The sequence below is a fragment of the Plectrocnemia conspersa genome, unplaced genomic scaffold, assembly GCF_051122295.1.
Source record: "Plectrocnemia conspersa isolate PC_06_02 unplaced genomic scaffold, ASM5112229v1 ptg000011l, whole genome shotgun sequence".
NCBI classification, from domain to species: domain Eukaryota; kingdom Metazoa; phylum Arthropoda; class Insecta; order Trichoptera; family Polycentropodidae; genus Plectrocnemia; species Plectrocnemia conspersa.
This window is the reverse complement of record NW_028277175.1, coordinates 2987995-3012708: the sequence shown is the minus strand read 5'-3', so window position 1 is coordinate 3012708 and position 24714 is coordinate 2987995. Positions and strand designations below refer to the sequence as shown.

General features: G+C 33.0%; 1 protein-coding gene across 1 annotated transcript in view; it reads right to left on the bottom strand.

Annotated features, from left to right (window-relative positions):
• Window positions 1–23043, bottom strand: part of Wdr62 (WD repeat domain 62) — a 154360-nt gene extending 131317 nt beyond the window's left edge. Inside the window, exon 1 of the mRNA XM_088196810.1 lies at window positions 22930–23043. The gene's annotated coding sequence lies outside the window, so the exon portion shown is untranslated. The remainder of the gene's footprint in view (window positions 1–22929) is intronic.
• Window positions 23044–24714: the final 1671 nt, after the last annotated feature.

Genomic DNA, 24714 nt, shown 5'->3' with positions numbered 1-24714 from the left:
ATTTTTGCAAAATATATATTAAAATAATATATAAGCGATACAGCAAAAATATTAAATATCTTGCCAATCAAACCAAGTATTACATTATAATATTTGCAATTACAAAAGAGAACCTTTTAAAATCATCATTCTACATAATTAACCCAATTGAAACACTTTACATGCGGGAGATGAGATCTTATATGTTATAATATTCATAAATAAATATAATATGTTATAATATTCATAAATAAATGCAGTCTATGCCACGTAATTTGAGGGTTTAACTTTTTTCTCTATGTATATATTATTTCATGTTTTCGTAGGGTCCCTTAACGCTTGAGTGAAAACAATAGACAGATATATGACTCCTTTCGCTTTTGAAATGTCGTTGAACTAAAAACCAATAAAAGTCGCAGAATACTATTAAAAAAAAAACAGAATCACTACCAAATATTTGTGATATAAATGATTATATTCATTGTATTGCTCACTGATTGATTGAATTTAGTTTCTATTTTAACTACTATATAAATATAAGTGAAAAAAACATGATTGACGTAGATCTGAATGAGTGAATATAATTATTGTAAGTGATCGTTAAGACACGCACGCTGTTAAAAATGCGTTTAACCCGATGGTTGCCGAAATCCGATTTATTGGCTTTTGCTATTTTGGTAAGAATTGCTGAATTAAACGTCATCACTGAAGAAAGAATCGAATACATTTTTGGTGAACTATAGGGAATTTACTTATGATAAAAATAATTCTGAACATATATATTTTATTAACATAAGTCTTTGCAAGCAAAGGGTTTAAAGGATTGGTGAATAAATTATATTGGTGAATAATCAGATAAAAAAATAATGATCCAAAAAGTGTGTGTTATTAATTCTTTAGGAATTAGTGAAAGGCAATCTTCAGAGCTAGTAAGCTATAAAGACAGCGTCATTTTACTGCCATTGCGATATGACGCAAAAAATATTTTCGGCGCAATGAACACATGATTTAGCAGTAAATTATTTTAAGAGATATGTGCATTCAAATAAATACTTTATTCCATAAAACGAATTGTTTCTGTACTACAATAATAAAAAAGTGAGCATTAAATAAATATATCTAAGTTCAATAAAACATATTTTATTTGTAGTGAACTAAAACGAATGATTTGTGCATTAAAATATTGAAAAATGAGAAATATTTTATGTTTAAACTCAAACCTAGCCTAAACGAATTAATTTAATTTAACAACAATAATTACTTTTTTTAAGTCAGGTTTAGGTTTGAACAGTAATTGGACGTTTCGCAACTGTTACAGTAATATTTTCAATAGCATTAATATAATTGTACAAACTAGGCCATATAAAATGCATTAAACGATTGATTTATAATTCCACTGGTCATCAGTGAAACTGTATTTATTCACTGAGCTGATAATACGGTACACGTACATACATTCGGCCGTAACAGTTGATGTATAAACCCCATCAACGCTAATGCACAGCATATTTATTTTAATGCACATACATTTTATAAAATGCTTATAGTAAAAGCACTTTTAAAAATATGTAATTAAAAAAACCTTTATTATAGGATAAGAAATGGATTAAAGCACCGCCTAAATCACCATTGATTAGTAAAGAAAAGGGCTCACATAATATACAATGAGTATGAGGCAAAATTTCGCAACAGAAAAATAATATTCCCACTCAATTAATATGACTTTATACTGAGGAGGTTTCAATTTAAAGGTGATTCTAAAGACCATTCTAAACAAAAAAAACACGTCTCGAATGTAAAGCCATACACAATATTTTACACAATAATGGAAGAGAGATCTCGTGACCAAACAATTGTGTTAATAATTCAAAATATTGCACAATCCACCTAATAGCTCATTTCTCCCGGAACGATTGCAGATAAGAACCGCCGAAAAATCTATCTTTGTTTGGAAAGGATGCGCGTTAGATAATACATTATATAATGCGCATAATACTAGACTCAAATTTTTACTTATAAAAATGCGCTATTATTAAAAAGTTATTTATATAGATGTTACCGATTCTTAGACTAAAAAGTTTTAGTGGTTAATACTTATTTGTAGGTATTCATTGCGTCTGAGTGACTTACCCAGTTAGTGCAGAATTACCAGTTGTAACGCATTGGGTTTACACCTGTAAGGTTACAACAGAAGATAAAAAATAAGGTTTTCTTTCAGAATATTTTGTTCACTATTTTAGCTAAGGTTGTATATTTTTTGGAAACAAGTATACGTGTATATGTCATTTGTAATACTAAATCACAAAAAATGGATGATGAATAAAAACGCTCGTAATCTTATTGATCTAATCTATAAACTTAATAAGATAAGAATCTGATATGATAAGAAATAAAATAAAAATCACATAAGAATGAATGTCAGACATCGTGTTTCGTACATTTTAGAATACAAATTATGATTAGATAATACAAAAAAACCTGCCACAAATTTAAAATAAAATATGTCATTTTTGTAAATATAATTGATAGACACATTAATTATAATCTAACGGAAACAGAATTTATATTCCGTTGTAACATGGCGTTATTCTTTGGGGGTTCCTCAAGGGTCTAACCTGGGTCCTTCGCATTTTCTTCTGTATGCAGATGATTTAAAAATTTTAATTCAATTGTTTACATTCAATTGAAGAATTCGATCTACTGCGGACTCCGTCTATTTACAGTCTGATTTAGATTTTCTATGGAGATAGGCTTAAACTGCACTTTAGTGTCGGAAAGTATCCTACTGTGTCATTTTCTCGATCCTGTTCGCCATCAGATTATTCCTATGCTCTCAGTGACACGTATTGGCTTAGAGAAACTTCCACTAAAGATGTGGGAATAACTTTTGTGAGCAATTGGAGATAAATCATAAAAGTTCAGAAAAGGTTCTTGGAATACTTTTATAACGGGATATTTGGTTATTATCTGTTCTTGTGTTCCAACGCCTCTCTTCTAGTAGCGTTGATATATTTTATGATTTTTTTCTTTAATTTATAATTAATTTTTAATTTTTAAATAAATAAACATGATTAATACGATCTACAACTACTAGGTAAGAGGTGAGACACAAGACTGAAATCAGTAATTATAAACTATTACAGCTTACAATCAATAAATGTCACAATCAGTTCGATTTAATTTTACCTATTTATAATTAAAAAAGCACTAAGGTTCATATGGAATTTGAGCATATGTTTTTCATGTAATAGTTATCGATTTATACCACTGGTCTATCGTGAATGTTATATTGATGGCTCAATATCAATCAAGACAATTATGCTTACGTTTATCTTTCAGTTAATTGGTCTACTGAATAGTAAAGATTAACTACTAGCCATCAATCTCACATGAATGAACAAATTAAAGCTAATGCCTTTCAGAAGAAACATTAAACTAAATCCCAGATCTATTTCTTACGTATCATGTCTTCTCAGACGAGATTTTCTTTAGTCATTTAACCAAGCGTCGAAGCATAAAGTGTTCTTGCAAGGATCATAAAAAAAACACACTTCCAATATGTCAATGAAGATTTGTATTGTCAGACGCGGATCTGTGGATCATTAAGCCACCGCTCCTGCCCAATACCGAGACGAGACAAGAAGACAAGGCAAGATTAAGAGGTGATCTCTCGTCTCAAACGATCCATTGCGGAACGATCCACGAATCTGGACTTTTAACCCGTTGAACCATGGCAAACAGGTCAGCTGATCGATCGAGCGGCTCGATTAATCGCTTCTGAACCGATTAATCGAACCGTTTTATGACAGGTCACGAGAGGGAAACGTGGGCGGGTCAATGTCACACCGCCGTGTTCCGAAAATTAAATTTTACACGCCGTTAATTTTAACCGTAATGGATGTAACTTTGGATTGGATTAGATGGAAAAGTTCCAATACAAAAAAAATAATGAAAAACTGTCGGACAAGGCATGGCAAATGTATTTTTATAAAATAGTATCGTATTTTCTTAAAGACTGAATAGTGAAATTAAACAATAAGAAAAAAATCCTTTCTATCCAATTCAGCCGTGGAAGCCGCGGCATCCTATATTTTATTTACCAAATATATATCATGCATTTATAAATGCTTCAACAATATATTTTAATAGAATTATAATTTGTAATATGTGTGATTTGGGAAGGAACTGGTTTTATGTAATATCTTATTAAAACTGATGTTGCGTTAAACCGGCAACAATGGAATTTGATTATACTTGTTGTTTGCCCGGAGAAACGATTTTTCTGTTTGCAACATGTTTTCATTATTTGTGTCAAACATTATTAATTCCGTTACTGCGTTAATTGCTCAGAAAAATAAATTTATTAAAAAAAATGTTTTTTTATATTAATTTACTTATTTATTATAAGTAATTTAATTGCAGTAATATAATAAACATAAATTTTAATTCACGATTTATTCCTATCACAATAACCTTGAAGTATAGTAATTATAAATAATATTTTAGTTACAGTTACAAATAGTAGTAAAAAAACTACTGTGTCGGAGCAATTTTGCGTATTTACAAATATGCATTATTTTGTAAAATGGCCATTGTTAAATTGGGTATCCATAATTGAATATATTTTTATTGTTTTATTGTAAAACAAAACTATAGTTTAAGACACAAAAATAATATGAAACCTGGTAAAAATCGTACTTTTAAAATAAGTCACTTACTATAAAAATGTTAACCAACGATTGACGCATATATGCGTCGCCCCGGCTTTAAACATATAATACTATTTACTGAGTGCTGTATTGTATTGTGAGTGTTCCATTACATAAAAATAAATATTTAAAAACTATTTCAATATAAACTAAATTAAAATACTATTTTTTAAACATAACACAAAGTCCTTCAGCATCGTTTCATTTAAGTCTGAGAAGTTGATTCATAAAATCAATGTATGTATAAGTATATAATACACAAAGCCACTCACGTCATGCAACAGCTGAAAATCTTCATCCTCTCATGTCCTTAAACCTGACCCTTACGTTGATGAGAAATTCCTCTTGCAATCTGAGTGCCTGCTACTCGGAGTGAATACTCCCAAGTACACCCACGTGGCAACACTCCAAAACCATTAAAAATATATGGCCAATTCGCATCAACATACCATTGTGCAACACCTACCATTCTACTGGTCAAGTACACACGGAATGCATTTGCATTGACGCCGTTACATAATATCGAATAACTCTTTCAAAACAGATCAGCCTAGAGAATCACAGAATAAATTTTATGAACAAATGGATATATTCCTTTCAAACTTTACATAGCAGGATAGCCAAGACATTTTGACCGGCGGGAGTAAGACCATTGACTAAGTCTGAAAAAATATTTTTTAGGAAAAATAATTATAAAAATATTTTTTTTGTAAACTAACAATAATATATATTGCAGTAAGTCGTAAAATAGCAACGTATAATAAAACTGGCTCTGAAACGACAAAAAAGAAGACTTGAAAATAGAATTAAGAGCCTTAGCTCACTACCGGTGAAGTTCGCGGTAAAACGACACCGATGACCCTTGGCCTTCAAATCGACACAGTTCGAAGACCGAAGAAAAGCCTTTCGATTTCGATTATCAGATTTGGTCCATCCAGGCCGTCACTGTAGTCAAAGCTTTGAGAAGACTTCAAAATAGAGATTTAACGGCCTAAGCCACAGCACAAACGATGCATTATGTCTATGTTTATAATTTTCATTTTATTACATTTATTTATACGGCCGAATTGTATACTATTGTAGCGTAAAAGAATTAATAAATTTTGTAGATGTAAAAACACATATCGATGGCTTATAGTATAAAATTGCTAACTCCACATTTGACAACTTTACAAGAGAGACAACTTAAAAATATGAAAATAAAACAATAACTCAAGTTTGTAGTGTTTAATTGAAGATTAAGTGTTTTTGAGCATGTGTATTTCGATTAATTGTTCACTCAAAAGTAGTAATGCATTAAAACTTATTAGTTTGCGTAATAAAGAAAGTTCTTATTTCGCATAAGTTCAGTCCTAAGCTTGTTACCAGTGAAGTTCACGTCAAATCGACACGGTCGAAGACCGAAAAAAAAATAGCTTTTTTTTCAGTCGTCAGATTTGGTTCAGTCAGACTATCATCTTACCAATGGGTCAACAAGAGCTTACAATTTATTGCACAAATTTGTACGGCCAGAAAATAAATTGTTGTAACGTGGAAATAATGTAGCTAAGCAGACACGTATTGCGTATGTTTAACTAAATTTGCATTTCATGAGTTGATGAAAAGAAGATACATCAATGTATTTTTAGTGATGTACTAGTCGTTAAAAAGAAAAACACGGTAGTCTTGTTTAGCATTGAAGCTAAACTTTCAACATAGATTTTTATACACATTTTTAAATGTTAGCTCCAAAACAAATATACGGGTTTATTTTAAACATAAGTGCCTACTTTTATTGGACTGCTCATATTATAGACTCAGTACACAGCGATCCTCAAAAGTTTGGCCATCCCTCTCTGATATATATCATCAGAAACAGCACTCAAAAATGCAAGTTGAACTTTAATATCTTGCAATAAAAATTATCGATACGGCTCGTTGAACCACTCGCCGCCACTCGAAATAGTTCTGGACTGAAATTTGCTCTCAACGTGTATGAATCACGTTCGAGTAGTGGTATTCTTGTATTGACTAAGTGGCGATTATTGAGAGCATAAGATAAATGTTTACCTTAATCCAGACATATCCACCTACCACATGAACCGAACGATAGGCGACTCAAATGGAGATTAAAATTTAATTTATATATGTATATATAAAATATGAAAATGTAGATCTACGTGTGTGTACAACATATACGTCGAAAGCACAGGTAATAAGACGTGACGTTTAAGTATGCGCATAAACCAGGAACACTTAACAAGAATGTTGCTTAAAGGCATGCTGCATGAATAATCCAACGTGTTCCAAAATTACCACCGACGTCTTAATGCAGAATCAATAATTCACAATATTTATTACATTTTTTTTATTGTATCTTTGATGAGAGCATGCAGCTGTGAGTGAGCTTAACCAGAGGCAGGTCTGACGGGTCATTGAATCCTCGTGACAGTATTCCTGGAAAGAGTCGCTCGTCCACCCTACTGTGTGCACTAGGCATCATGATCTTGGCATTGTAACAAATATGCGACATTTATTTCCAACGCTCGAGAGACGATAGAGAAAAAGAAGATGGCGAGACGAGACACAGCTTCTAGCCGTACTGAGAGACACACAAACATACATATCGCTAATGCGAAAACGATTAAGAGGCGGAAGGAAATCTTGGCGAACGTTTGGTGGCAAAGGATTGCTGTTACATTACATGCGAATTAGTTTTGTCGATTGAAGCTTTAAATCAGGTTAATATGATAAGAAAGCTTTCAAGTAAATAAAAAAATTGAATGGAAAACCCTCCGAGAGGCTCTATTCATAAGCGACCTCAACACAGTTCCTGACTTTTGAATATAAAGGATTTATTTAGGAAGTAATAGATACATTTACACGCAAGTAGTAATATACGAACGAAAGTTTATTTTATCTTATCGCTTCATAAACTTAGTAAACATCCTTAAAACATAACTTTTTGTTATCAGTATTATTATGTAACTAGTGTCGTACACATTGAAAAATCAACAGAGAACCAAAAAGTTTTTTAATATAATATGTACAGTAGCTTGCAAAAAACATTGCTTTGCGAAACCATAAGAATATACATAATATATATTCTCAAAACTTTTTATTATTTTTATAAATATATTATATTAATATAGTTTTTAAGTGACTGCTTAGCCAATTGAACGTCAATTTTAATGTGAAAATATTTATGAAAAATATAATATCAAATCGTAGACAATTTAAAGTATGCCGGTTGTAATAAATTGGGTTGAGGGTAAAAATAACTACCCTTGGTGAAAAATATGATTACATCAGTAAGTATTTTCTAAGCATTTGACAAATAAATAAATATGAACACCGTTATAAAAAATGTGGCCAAGGGAAGTGGGTGTATGCAGTCGTGTACCTGCCAAAAAAAACATAATTGACCGTTTAACACACAAGGAATGGGCAAATCGATGCAAAGGCTGGACTATTTTTGATTGAGGAAAAGTGACTTACTTTCGTCGTAAAAGTAGCAAAAAATATTTCTAGGCAATTGTGCGAAATCAAGAGAGCCAACTAATCTAGGGGTGCTTCTTATATTCCGTATTGGAAGGTATCCATTTTATCGACGGAACAGTGAAAGCACTCGAACGCAAATTTTTACCTCAATTTATATTCCTAAAAATAGTTTTTTTTAAACTCTAATGCCTGCACTACACTCTATGGAAGTTGGCCAAAGTTGGCCAAGGACGGAGAATATAGTGGGTTACTTCGGTCTAGTTCGATTCTGCCCGCTCTAAAATCTCTCGGAAGTTGTCCGAAGTTACCGAGAACGGAAGGTAAAGTGGGGGTAATTCAGTCGACTTGGACAGCTTCGAGCGCTTCCGAACATTGTCGGCAAAAGGACCGAAGTCGGATCTGCTCTTTCGAGCGCGAGCGGTGAGATACTTCCCCTTTTGCTCTCTCGCGTGTTAAGTGACGAGAGTGAGAGAGATAATGATATAGTTTTTCGCAAACTGAGATAGAACGAGTAACTCGGCTCAATTTCAGTATGCGCGTAGGCGTCCTATGGTCAACACGCATGACGAGCGCTGCATCGTGGTCATGTGGTCAAGTTATAATACCACATGGTTATCGTGGACTTCAAAAGACTCTTACTGACATCTTTGAATATTTTAGGGCACCAAAAGGAATTAATTATATTTTTGATAGTATATTCTTCTAACAGATATGTATTTTCCTAGATCGGTTCATATAAATGTCACACCATAACGAATTCTTATTTAGAATCGATGGCGACAAATTCTAGGATAGTCACAGATGTGGTGTTCGTAGTTTGAAGTATCATTTTTATGCCTTATGGCATTTTGCAAAAGCCGACAAAGATTTTGCGTAAATTGAATATTTACGACCGAAAAGATTCACTGATATTGCATTGGTGAGTGCCCACACAAACTTTTATAATTATCAGTAGCGTAATTTTAATAATATGACAATTTAAAAATTGCGATTATTTGGCACATTTTTCGATCGCGCGTAAATATGCCGCCGTCCGGATGACATATGAAATTTGTGGCAGTGAGGCCGCTACTCGGAAGTCGGCGACCTCGGCCGACATCAGTTGAACTTCGGTTCGGACAACTTCCAGAGAGTGTAGTGTACGCATAAGGATTGTCCACGGACATCATCCCTGCGCCAGCTTCACCACCGCTTAGAGAAAACGTCTCGCCATTAATCGTCCGTCGCACATATGTAAAAAATTGTAATAAAAATTCTAACTAGATTACACCCTGCTTCTCATTGTCTACGGATTCACACCCCTAGGGTTCCCAAACCCTAAACATGTATGTAACAAATATTGAATAATAATAATATGAATGTACTAATATTAATCTAATTATATTATGAAAATTCATTATTTATATGACTTATATATTTATACAATAAATAAAATGTTTAAAATACGGTGAATTTATTTAATTTTATTTATAATGTATGTAATTTTGAATAACTTGAGAAAAAATCTCCAGACTTTATAGACATAGGAGCTGCCAGAAAAAACAGATGTCTAGTATGTGTAGACAAAGGACTCCAAGGAGTTAAGCTAAGGCATCAGCAACTGCCGCTGCGTAGCACTGTGGAGAGCAAGTTTTAGCAGTGCTTATGCTAGGTAAGAAGGGTCGCATCATGGAAGTAAGTAAATCAATTTGTTATTATTATTTTAGCTCTGTTGCCAACCTCTGATGTCCACGATGACAACCCGATCCGCGCGGGCATCTGTCTGTGCGCGAAATGATTCCGCAATAATTGCCGAGGGAAAAACGAATAATAGAATTGAGAAATATGCGCGAAAGACTCACGCCGAGATCACGCAACGCACGCGTCGCAACAGCGATCCAAATTTATGTACGCGCATTTTCCACTGAAGAAGAGGTGACCATAATAAACGCGTGGGACTATTCCGCTTTTCCCATAAATCAAGAATAAACCCTATCTAAATAAATAACCATAAAAATCTTTAATATACGTCTAACATATTTTTGAATAATAGACTATTATATTAAAAATAGTAAGGGGCACACTTTAAGTCATTGTGGGAGTCCTACCTTTGAGTGACCAATACTTGTTTTGTCAAATGTGTTAGATTGGAGTGATAAGATTTAGCTGAGAATACAGAATAAACGGGAAGAATTGATCAAAGCAAACATGGTTCGAAAGCGCAGTCACGTGACGACATGCACGAGCAACCGTTCAAGCGCAGACTCCGATTAAAGTTCCATTTTAAACGCTCAATCGTTCACGTTTACGCCGGACAATGCTGGAATTCCGATTCTCTTGGCAAAACGGGGAAAACGCAAGAAGGAAAGTGGAAGAGAAAAACTGGCGAGAAGGTCAGTGTCGTTGGTGACGAGTCGTAACTACCCGAAGGTTTGCATTTTTCGATGGAATTAAAAGCAGGATGGTTGTAATTCCATTGCAAAATGCTATGAAATACCAGAGTCATGAACTTGCGCAACGAATGATCTATTATGACTGGTAGAATGCTGGCAAAAATAAGCAACAAAGATGAACTTTCTAATGTAATTGTTGTAGGTACAATATAAATACTATGAATTGATGAAATCTTCAATCCTTGAATATGTTAATGTTAAAAAATAGCGTTTATACATAATAGATCAATAAATATAATATTTCTGTTTCAAATGCCCTTTTCAAGTCTGAAAAAATTAAATGCCTATTCTCATTGTTCCTATCTTTTAATTCACTTTTCACTAATGTCATAACTCACTACACAAAAAGTAACTTCAGCCATTAATTTATTTTTATGTCCCATTGTATTTGTATTAAACTATTGTAAATTTAATTATGTATACATAGATAAATGGTAATATTGTTATAATAATATTATTATTTCTTATCAAAATTTTCCAGCTTTCCATTAATTCCCTAAGTGGTGCTTTACTTTCCTCTGAGCCTGTTCAAACTTCAAGCTCTTGAATTATACTACAAATTTCATATAATTTAATTTGATGTTATGATAGAAAAGGTGCACCTGTAGCGACACACTAGAATCTAAACATTTAGTTTATAATAAATTGAAAGGTAGGTCGTTTACAAAGCGCCATATAAAAACACATTTTTAGCCATAGTTATAATATGCACAAAAAAATATTTAAGGCAGGTCACAGCGGGTTAACCTTTACCAACGTTTTTTCTTCATTCTCTCTCGATCGAACCCGTATTCGTACAGCATTTATAGTGCGATGCCCCGAAGACAAATCGCCCGGTAAAATGTTGAGAATCGCCGTTTATTACATAGTGTAGAGACCGTGCATAATTATCGCCATATTCAATTGTGTCCACATGTGGAACACACCGTGGGACAAAAGCAACGGATTTTTTCTTCTTTACTTCGTCTCGCGTTGCATAACGCAGGTTAATAGCTCGAAGCGTGAAAGAGACTGAAAAATCTGTCTACAGCCAGATTCTTCTCAATTTACGGGTCAAGTCACCGAAAGTTGCACATAGTGGTCTTCCTTTGCATCCCATGAAATAAATAAGTATTTGAAGCATTAAATGCATCTCTGTCTATAAATAAATATGATCTCTTATCCATATATTAATTTAATGGACAACTCATTCACAGCTCGGAAGAAAAATTGTCCTTTCTAAGAGGTGCATGTTTATCATCAATAGAAAAAATGTCCCACATTTATATTACACAAAAAGCTTTAAAAGGAAGTAACGGAATGATCAACTATCATCAACCGTTTTTATGATTAAACAACATGTGTTATTATGACAATAAACATATTGTAGTAAAAAATGTTTTGACATTCTGATAAATATCGCTATAATTTACACCGTTAGCACTCGACTGTTTTTTCTACTTGTCATTAATCTAACTAACTAAAATTTTATAATCTATCAATTATATACACCTCGAATACAGTAAAAAATATTTTCCTTTCCTCTACGTTTCGTGTTTGATGAAGAATATGACCCATTGTTACCGCTTGAAAGTATCAATAATTGCTATTCAACTCTATCGACACTATACAGCATCAAGGTGATAAATCCTAGAAGAGATTTTCCTCTTTATTTTGTTCTTTTCAAGATGTTTGAAGCTTTGAGGTTTAACTAGATAACTAATATGTTTTTCAAGGAACATTATTCATAGTCATATTGATGATTTTGTAACCTAACATGCAGTTTTCGAAACTATTTAGAGAATCGAATCGTGCAACAAAAACACCAAAAGGAATAGGTCAGAAAAATCACAAGTAGGATAGTTCTACATTATGTTTGAAACCTGCTTAAAAATCAGAATTTGTAATTAACAAGCAAAAATCTGGGGTTAGTGTTACATGATAATGTAAATAATCATTTCTAAAAAGTACTTAGTGGCATTAAGCACTGTTTTGCTTCGGAACACGCTCGTGCGTTGTGATCTCGCGTACTGTACTTACTCATTAAAATCGCAATAAATACTATAGGGGTTCCTTTGTAAGCTCGTGCAGTAAATCACCATAACCACGATAATTACAGAATGTATAATATAAACAAAGACAGTAACTGAACGGACCACTACAATAGCCTCCTTCGTTATGTGTAGAGGAAAAAAACGATTCTTTGGACATAAAGGAACAAGTTAACAATACGTAGTAATTAACCTCGAAATGCAGAGAAAAAAAATATTTATTTTTGATGCATAACAATACGCCATCGGGCGACAAAAAACACCGTTAACATTTATCTCGTTGCATGCTCATCCAGCAAACTCCACCCTCTAGAGGCGTGGCATATTTTGTTGGTCGAATAAATGAGCGCAACAATTGGTTGAACGATCTTTGTATTATGATTCGTTGGAGAGCTTTCCAACCTACGATACATAAGACCGATCTTCAATGGACTTTGGCACAAAGGCACACAGCGGCAGACTACGAAAGAATTGGTTCTAATATATTTCAAAATACGACGCAAAGTAGATCTTTCTATCGCTATAGCAGCAGAACGCTTGCAAATCGAGAAGCCTAAATCTCGTAAAAATTCTTTGATTTTCCTGCTCTGCGCCCACCCGGTTTCCTTAAACTTCCTGATCCATTAATACTCGGACATCGATTCACACTGTGTTGTTTTTGTAAAAATGTTTTACGCAGAAAAAAGTTATTCCCCCGTGAAGCAATCCATTGCGACCAAATTTCCAATGACCAAACTTCCACTTATAAACGATTTAAAACGTATGGCTCACTCTGTACAAGCGTGACGATCGAATATTAAACAAAGAGGCTGTCTATACAAATAGCAGTGCCGATAAGACAATAAAATATGGCTAGCAGGTACAAAAATCACACTAGTGTGCAGTGAGAGTGTTGCTAAATCTTCAGCTGTTTAAATTATGACTATAACGTAAAGGGCCATTCTTTTAAGATTAGTAACAGACAACAACATAATCTGTTTCCGCTCTAAAAGTTGAGAGTTTAGAGAGTTCAGGCGAACAACGATTACCAGGACCACTCTGACTTTAAGTCAATCCTGGTCTAACTACGAAGTTCGAAATCTAAGGATTCAATTTGATCTTTGGAGAAGAAAACTGAGGTTGTAATTAAGGACTTTTGACTATTTTTTAAGGGTTTAAATTAGATGCAGAATATACATGTATTAGGTTGATGCATAAGTAACGTCGTATTTTTTAAGAAAACAAAAGTTAAAATTTTTAGATAAAATTAATTAAATCAATCAATTACATATTTTCCATTACTGCTAATGACTGTCTCCCATCTTTCTGTCAACTTTTAAATCCTTTTAGAATAAAAACTTTCGAGTTTGATGCAAGGAACGAATATAGTGCTGTTTTTACCTCATCTGTTGTATTATTTTTTTTCTATTTAAATAATTTTGTAGAGACAAAAACATGTAAAAATCAGAAGAAGCTAAGTCAGGAGAATAAGGTGGATCCTTTAAAACATCCCAATTGAGCTCCTTTAATTTATGCTGTGTCAACATTGCAGAATGAGGCCGCGCATTGTCGTGATGAAAGACGACACCCTTACGATTGCTAAGTTCAGGTCGTTTTCTTACGAGTACCGAGTTTAATTTTTTGCAGCTGTTCACTATATCTATCAGCAATAATTGTTTGGTTAGGTTGCAATAACTCGTAATAAGTAATACCCTTCATATCCCACCAAACACAAGCATTATTTTTTTAATGATGTTCTGCTTTGGAGTGGTTATTGGGACTTGTCCTGGCTTGACCCAGTGTCGCTTCCTAGTTTTATTGTTATAGACAACCAATTTTTCATTCCCAGTCACTATTCGAAGCAAAAAAGTTCATGCTTTTGTCTCGCACACAAAGAAACACATGTGGCAACTCGGTCCAGCAGGTTTGCGGGTGACAAGTTGTGCGGGACCCAAACGTTGTACTTGGAAACCATTCTACTGTGATTCTGATGCCTCACCACCGTAGATTGAATTATACCCATCTTCATTGCGATGTCCCTGGTATTTTGACGGACATCAGTTTCAAGTATGTCATTCAAGAACATCATTATCGGTGGTTGAAGGGCGCCCCACTCTTTCTTCATCAGCTGTTGATAAATTCTCAGATCTGAATTTAGCAAACCATCGTTGACTGTTTCGAACATCGATAGCACCTCTGCGGTACACATCACATATGTTTTTGGTTGCCAATGTTGCATTATGGCCTTTAAAAAAATAAAAGTAAAAAATGTCGAATATGGACTTTTTTCTATGACATTTTAAAAAAATCACAAGGGCTTTGTATAACTCAACCGCTGACGATAGACTAAAAAAATGTTAGAAGAAACTCTCCTTTATATACCACAAATACAACATTAAGCACAGATATTAAAACAGTTGGTTAAAAAAAATATATGATAGTCGATGTAAAAATATGACGTTACTTATGCATCAACCTAATATATATCTACGAATCACAAATAAGACATTCCTTGAACTTTATCACAAACGTATTTATCAATTTACTTCGTTAATCTAAATTAGCTTAAGTGTTGAACACGACCTACTTCTTTGTGTGTCTAGGCTAATTCTGATTACAATAAACGTGCTAAATGCATTCTATTTTTTTTATCAAATAAAGAAAACGTTGAGCTTCTAATGCATGCCTGATAAGAATGAGTATTGTTCAGCTTAAGTCATTGTCGTTGAATGATTCATACCACTGAAAACAATGTGTGATACCTTCCTGTACTGGTTGCGTCCTTAGTTAGCAAATGTAAAGAAGGTGTGTTGATATTTTGTATTTAGTTGGATAGCATTAATACATCAAGAGTTTCTATTATACATCACAATCTAAATCTAACGAAGCCAGCCTACCGGGTTAGGTGGGCGTTTGTTTACCGGCAAACGGGGGTTAAGTGGATCACCACCGGCCGTCACCTTCAACAGGTGAAAGTGACCGACAGCATCCTTAGCTCTTCTCGGACGGTTGCGAAAGGCTTTTTGAGAGATCGTGATAACGGAACGTCGGATTATACGAGAGCTATCTTGCGGAACAACAGACTCTTATCGTCCAGTTTCATAACCGGCCCAGAACATTTCGAAACTATCGCCAGTGCCGGACAATGAGCCATTATTCCTCTGATAGACGCGGAAAAGCGAAACCACATTTCCATAAAACATGGAATCGATTGTGAAAATGTCGCTTGAAACACTAACCCTTCGACCTGGTTAGTGTCACGCGAATGTCATCATATCAATACCATTTGTATAAACTTGACATGCGATGCTAAAAATATGCTTAAAATCTAAATTAGTTGCTTGGGAAACTAGCAACAAAAAGGGAATCTACATCTATAATCTAGATCGCCTTCCAGAACTCATTTTAAATCTTACATCATGCGCGTTGTTGAGGAAGTATTTCGCATTACCACCGAAAGTTCCCACGCTCGAGAATGTCCAAATTACTAACAATTGTAATACTTAAGAACGACCCTACGCAAGCAAAATTTTAATTAAAGCTATAAATTGTGTGTTAGTAACACTCTCTCAATTAAATGATTTACACTTGCGCAATATCATATCGTGGCAAGGCAAGCTATCTGTAATTCAACAGATTTTAACATATAAATTGGGTTTTCGTTGGCTTTCATCTTTCATATTAAAATCTCCTTCAATGAATGTAATTGAAGAGACGTTCTAACGAGGAGATAGTTGCATTTTATAATCCAATCATTGAACAGGTTGCACACTAGAGTACCGTTACCGCAAATCTTATTTACCATCGCCCATAAAAGTAAAAGCGATAATGAAGTTTCCATTTCCTTTGAATCGTGATTCGGCATAAGCACTTTTTAATACTACAGTATCTATTAAATATTTTAGTATACTCTCTATTTATCACAGTATCGTGTGTAAGTGCATATGTAAAAGTAATATAAATTAATAACTGCTCTTTTAGTAGTTTAGAGATTCATATAGTATGGCACATTTAGGCATATGTAAGTATACAACTCGACTATAAAATCATGGTCATTGTCAGACCCAACAAATTGGTCGTTGGTGTCAATTGAAAAATTACTCACTATTGTGTTAATAATCACGACAACCAACATGAACAGTTACGCAACAAAAGTTAGTGTTGCAGTACAGCAATTATACCTAAATACAAGAATAGGCAAACTTCCTAGTTTTTAAATCAAAAACCTTTGTTGCCATGAGTAAGAAAATGCCCAATCGAGAATCATCATTTCTGATTTTAAATTAAATTTGTACAAATATTTTTAAAAGCTTTACGACCACTGCATAAAAAGGGTGGGTCAGTGCCAAATGTTTGAAAATATGCATGCGTTCTTAAAATATTTTAATAGCAAAGAATTGTATACAATTTTCTCAACCACTCTGTCTTATATTTGCTTTGGTAATCCATGAACTACATTAATAATCAGATAAAAAAGCGCTCCGCGCAGGAATCGGCGGATTACAAAAATGTATGGGGGCTTTCCACGGAGTTACGCCACGAAATTTACATTTTGGCGAACTTAAATCTCGTTTTTTCAATAAAGGTTTTTAACCTTAATTTTGTTTGAAATATGAAAAAAGCAACAACTGTTATTGCCATATTTTTTACAATTCGGCTATGCATACGGGAGCTCGAAATTAATTCATAACTTAACGCTCTATAATCAATTGAAGTATATATTTGGAGAAAGTGAGAGTAATTGTGAGTGAAATAGCGAGATTTGTTTGGACAAAGTGAGAGAAATTGTTTAAAAATCAACAGATTTATGTGTCCATGTTCATTTTGCGTCTCATAATCCAGTCGTATTCGAAGATCAGATTAAGCTCTGGATTTCAAAGTCATAGCCGGACATGGGTTAACGCGAAGAGGGAAGCGGCTGCTCTCTCAATCTTTTTATTTTTTAGTCAGCGTAGCTTCTTGTCGAAAGTAAATTCCAAATGGAAGTACTGACGAAATAAAATTCCGCCTCTCTTATTTACGCCGCCTTTTCTATTTTAATATTTGCGTCAGAGTTTAAACAGCTGCGTTTATCAATGCAATAGTATAGATAATTGAAAAAGACTCAAAGTACTTTCATCTAATTCTTCGGATCTTTGATTGTCACATACAAAATGCTTGTCAGCATATCAATGTTATTTTGTTTATTGCGCTTTTAACGCGTATTACGACAATGTGTTTTTCAGGGTTGAGAATTCTATGGATGATACGTGCCTTTGAGAAAAGAAGAACTATTTAAAGACTGTTTGTTTATTAGCTGTTCATTAAGGATTCAAGATTATATTACTTGATCACTATCTCTACAAGTTTACATAAGCCGTTGGCATTGAGGGAAATTATTTCAACTTCAAAACACATTTAAATGATTTTCCAATAATTAACGCCTGTTTCAACAAGATTTAATAAATATTTTAAACCTATTCCTATATTGCGCCTTTCCAATAAAACCATAAAAACAAATCAGACGCACTTTATTATATACATATTCATGACGAGCGAGCTATAAAATCATATAGCCACGCATATTAATCGTTTAAAAATAACAACTGTTTGAATCTTCTCAAAAACAACTTTGAACCGAAATCTTAATTAGAATACCGGTTACATGTATATAAAATAACATCCTTTTCCAAGGTGACACAAAGCCAAACATTCTCACGTAGCAAAATGCAACGACCCAGAACAGGATCATCCGAAACCCGTCAGATTAGGTATTGGTGATAGAATCGGATTCTTTGAGAGGTTATTATTATTGTGCGGACAGAATCCGTACAAATACGCGGACAAGGCTAGTGTCTAATCGACATTTAGAGTACGTATTGACGTGGAAGGAAATTGCAATAAAAAAATGACAATCCACCCCTGTATGCGTAGAGTTTCATCCCACGCGTTTACCAACCGATATTGTATTCACGTCAGATTTAGTCCGACAAACCCACGGATATTCGTGGGTTGAAAGTCCTTCCTTCGGCCTTCGCTCTCGTTGGTATTCAGGCGAAGAAATGCTAACATTTTTTTTAAATGACTGCAACCTCGACGGGGTCATGAATCAAGAAAGCAAAATACCTTTAAAGTAGCCTGACATAATTATTATCAGAAGTATAGAGTAATATAGAAAAATCTCTATTATTAATAAAAAAAGCAGCATGAACTTTTGACATAAAACAGTTTCCACTATGAGAAAAAATAACTGCAGATCAACTCAAAGATACTAACTAATGTCATCTACGCATCTATCTAAAGTTTGTGTTTTTTATTTAAATATATTAAAATATATTTTGTATTGATTCATTATACTAATACTGCACTCAATATCTTAACTATATGATACGTACTACATCAAAATGAAGTAAAATTAATGTTAGATCAACTTTACTCTTGCTTAATGGTTACCCATAGCGAACTCTTAAATAATTGTGAGAAGCTAACTAATTGCAAATTCATCCAATTTAGTATGTTACCGGCAAATTAATTTTCTCGGTAATTAATTACCACTCTTCATGATCACTATTAAATTATCAACTAAGATTACATAAATTTATAAGGTAGATATATTATATTTTGATTACAACCGCTGTTTTTATACAAAATAATGTGATATACAGTAAAACTTCAGATTGCAAATAACTTGGTTTATGGAGTGTTTCGCAATACGAGTTTTATTTTCAATAAATTTTGACTTGATACACGAGCGATGTTCTGCAATACGAGCAGTACATATTGTGTAAGATTATTGCAACTAAGCGGATAATTTTTTCTTTCAATATGTACAGCTCGTATTATAAGATATCGCTCGTGTATCAAGTCAAAATTTATTTTAAAATGCTCGTATTGCGAAACACTCTTGCGATTCAAAGTTCTACAGTGTATTATATATTTATGTGAATTACATATTGTTGTATAAAACTGTGACGCCTGTTCCGGTAATACTAACCTTACATTTTTCACCAAAACAATGACAAAATCGCTTGATGCGAGAATTTATTTAGTTCATATATACGAATTTTAAATAGGTCTTCGACAAGGTTTGACATTAGCTATTATTAAAAAAAAATTTTCGGACCTCGGATGCTCAGAAGATTTAACTCGGTAATTCTTTAGTATTTTGAGCGATCATATACAGTTTGTAACCTATGAAAGAATATTTCACACCTTGGGGGTTCCTCGAGAGTCCAACATGGACACTCTGCTCTTTACGTTATTTATTAATGGCATTAATACGACAGTTACGAATTCTAGTTTTCGCTTTTAAAGAAGCCATTGTTAGGATCAGATAGTTGCGCAGTTAACAACACTTTTGATCCAAGAAAATAAAATAACATCTCGTTTGGACAAAATGCCTAACTAACAAGAAGATCATTTTGTGCATAAATGATGCAATAGACAATGCGTCTCCCCAGCGTAATAACCACCATTATGATATACTCCTTTGCATTAACGTCTCGAATCAAGAATATAAAATATCTGATACTTTGTCACATCAGTAGACGATCTTGCGATTCGAGACAAGAGGGTCCGAGGCGATCAAGCACATTAAGAATAAATTACTGAAAACCTCAGCGGATCATCCCGATGACATAATTTCTACACCAACGCTCACCCTACAACATATTTACAACTCGACAATATTTCACTTTGATTTTAAATTGTACACTTTAATTGAATAAACTGTTACCAGCTGTCCAGCGTATATTTTGACTGCAAAGTCACAACCCTTCAGCCTCAAAAACAGAAACCACGTATTAATAAAACTATTAGTTTATTATCCTAAGCTTGTCAAAGTATATTTTGAGAACTCATATTTCTTATTGTGCGTCAGAAAAAAGTTTTTAGCATTAAATTTATTTACACGTGTTTGTTAATTACATTCCGAAAACAACACACAGCAGTCTATAAAGTGGGGGAGAAAAACATAATCTTAAAAAGTTTTTCTGCTGTTTTTTACTTTCATTTTACGTGAAATTAAAATTAGAAATATATTATCCCATTTTAGACAGACAAAAAGTTTGCTAAATAATTTTGTCGTATTAAACAATTAGGTAACAAATAATTTATCATAATATATCCGAACACATAAATATGTTGAATTATTAATATCAAAAATACAATATTTTTATTAAGTCAATACTGGTATGTCAGTAATGAAAAATTGTTGGGAATTGTATTGAAAGCCCTAAGCGAGAAATTTGTAGCTCAGAGATAAATAATCTCATCCAATTTAAGAATGATATATCTAGCATAATACATATTTATATTGGTGGAAAATAATTCTATTTCTTAACTTTTAAGGATATTATCTTACAATATAGAAAAATATTTGTTTGAGAAAATGGTATTTATTTTCGACATCTGTTCCAATAATTTTCACTAAAATATTAAAGTTGATATATCGGATTTCAGCAAGCAAAAGGTTAATTAAATACAAAAAAAAATAAAGGCGAAACATATATACATTTTTAACAACATAACTTGAAATTTCTTTACAATAAAATGTAACATAGACGATCATAGTATTTGGATAAATAGGATTGATATCAGTGATCGATAACTTTTTAGCTATGACCCTTAAATATATTTGTGTACACAAAACTTTAATTTTTGACAAAATATATAAATGTATTTTATGTAAATTCTAATAATGTAATAACAATAAAACATATACTAATGTGAATGAATAAATAAAGACTTTAGAAAACATTCACTTGTATATAAATATAAAATAATCATTACTATGCAAATAATTTAATAACTTTTCAAACTCATGGGCTGTAATTAAAACTTGAATTTGAAACGAAGAATTTGCATTAAATTTTGCTTTTGACAAGCAACAACGTACAAACGAATAAAATATCTGAGAAGGATAAGCAGCCTCCCAAATCGACCACCGAAAAAATGTGAGGAATAGATCCGTTGTCGACTACGATAAGCCTAGAAGTCGAAGTACTTCGGCATAACATTGGATGCGAAGTTGCGATGGAACGAACACGTGAAAGTGTTTACAATAGAGGCGTGAATATACATTGCTTTGTAATCGCCTAATAACTATTAAAAAGATCGTAATAAAATTTGAGATCTCGTATGGTTCATGAAATTTTGGGCATGAAAGGAACCGTGCGATTTAACAGGGAATTATTTCAAGAGATATGTGCAATTAAAAAAATACGTTGTTCCATTAAACGAATTGTTTGTGCATTGATGTAAAATAAATCTTCAGATTTTTATTTTATTTTATAGAAGGATTCGTTGCAGAGAATTATTCATGGGGTGTTCACTGTTCAGACCAACAGTAGTGCGCAAACAATTTATTAAATGGAATAATTATTGTAATACTATTTTTTTCTATAATAAGGTAATACTACGAATATTACTTTGCAGTTTTACACCGTTTGTGTAAGGTAATCTAAGAAAAAGGTATAACATTGTAAGCAAACGATTCTTAAATTTTGCACTACAATAACGCACCTACTCACACTTTAGTACTACTTCGTGATTTTGTGACTAAAAACAACACTGTTTTGATTTCGAATTTTACAACTATGGCTCCATGCGACTTCTTTCTGTTTTTAAAGATTTTAGATGATATTGTAAAGACAGCGTTTTGAGACCATTGATCAAAATCGTTGATTAAGCTGAAGTCTATTACATTTATAGGGATTACTTTCATGGGAACAATATAAATATTGTATAAATAAATAAATATATTTTGATAAAAATGAAAATTTTCGTTACTTTTTAACATGTCCAATTTTAAAACGAACCACAGTTTTATAGCCACATTTGTCGTTCTAGCAAAACTCACTATTCAATACATTTTTCTTACATTACCGTTATTAATTAAAACATCACATTGTACAACTGTCAACAAAAAATGTGTTACCATAACAACGCAATACAATTTAAACATCTCACGCACACAAACACATATAGTTCATTGAAAAAAGCCACCAATACAAATGCAAATAACACTGTTTGTGTAAATTATACAAAGCACACAAATGTACGTATATATCGATCAGTTGAAAAAACAAATGTCGCACAGTGCATAATTAATGCACAATTAATTCGACATTAAGGCCAAATTTTATAATATGCGAAAAACACACGTGACGATACTAGAGATGACAGCTGACTCTTAACAAATACAAGATGAATGAAACAATGGCAGTTTTTTCTTTGCGCATTATAATTTATGCGCCCTGTTCGGTTCGAAGCTTTAATTTAAGGGTTTTATGGGATTTTTTAAGGTACGCTTAGGGGTCGTTGTCTATTTGATAGCCTTACCTGTCGTTATCAACGGTCGCGGGTAGCCGTTGGGGTCGATCGTTAACGGCCGATTTGATTTTTGACAGTTTGCGCGTAGCACCTTCGATCACAGTCACCTCCGATCGACGACTCTTCGACAGTCACAACAAACCAACAGCGAGCGACCCCCACCGCCAGGGCAGGTGAGCAACTAAAGAAAAAAACATCGGTTTGACGCGGTCCTAAGGCAACGCTCGTTACATAGAGTCATATATGCGCGAAGTAACGAGCGCTTATCGATCCTTGTGTCAAACTTTCAACAAAGGATTTATTATTACGCAAATGCATAAATAAATCGTAATAAATACCTATAATAATAAATCTAACGGTCTACTACATATGGATTTGTTTTTATTTAGTGTTTTAATAAATAATATTTATTAATAATTATCATTTCTAGTTTTTCTAGATTTTCCCCATCACACGGTTCAATATTGTGATGCAGAAACAAAATTGAATTTCGCTTGGTTGTGTGTATCTGGTAGTTACACTTTATCTAGGGTTTTCATAAGCCCTGATTTCACTAAATTTCTGAAACTACTTTAATTTGGCTTTCACTAGAATTCTGCATACTAATCTAGCACATCTCAACATCACAAAATAAAAAAAAAGAATTTTATACAGTGTGATTATATTGAATTATTAAAAAAAATATTAAATTAAATATATTTATTTAACAGTTATTAAAGAAAATAATTTAAAGTAATTAAATGCTTATTAATTAATCAAAATAATACGGGCTTGGGGTTACAATTGGGCAAGACATGAGTTTTGCAATATGCTTAGTGAATTTAAGCTAGAAGTGAAAATAGTTTATGCTCTTCGTACAGTTTTCTTCTTTACTTTTAAAAGACAGAGGTAGGAGTACAAAAAGGCTCGCAAACATTGTTCACTGATTAAATATGAATAAAAATAAATTAGTTAAATAATGAGCTGTGGGTTTACACTAATGTTATATATATGGGATTATTAAGAGGTCATTTGTTAGATAACAAATATTGCATAGTTATTTTTAAGCAGTAAGACGACAATAAAGTATTGATTCATTACATTTTAGAATAACATAACATTCTTTTTGTTCTGGGGAGCATTATCATATTGCTATATGATAATGTCAATATTCCATAAGGTATATCAAAACACTGATATTATAAGGTGACCAGATTTTGAAAATATCAAAGGACACAAAAAATAAAAAGGTCATTATTGCTGCAGGAGCTAAAAAAAGGGCATTTCGAAAATTTTGTTTTTTTGAATAGAAGAAATTATCACGGGAGCTCAAAAATATTTTTTTGCAATTTTTTTACTTAAGGAGGTCAAAGAAGGACAAAAAGAGACAACGTTTTTAAAGAGGACAATTCTTCTCAAGGGAAGACATCTGGTCACCTTACATAATATGAATCTTGACTCTTGTTGCAGCAAGATCATGGAGATAACTGTTACTTAATGTTTTGTCAATATGTTTATTAGTTAACATAATAGCTTTAGTTATAGAAAATACAGCTAGATATTTGGATGGTGAGAAGAATCAGCGAGTTTCATCTAATCTATCAAATCGGTGGCATCGGTAAGATTCACTGAGAACCGGCAATTTGTAACACTAACAAAAAAGCAAGGTTTGGAGCGTGATGCGCAAGATTATAAGCGCATATTAGGAAAGAACTGCCAGCAGCCTAGATTTGACATCTAGTAATTGATCATTTAATTATAAAGTCCATAGAATGAACTAAAATACTGTTTTAAATAATTGTCTCCTGAATTAAA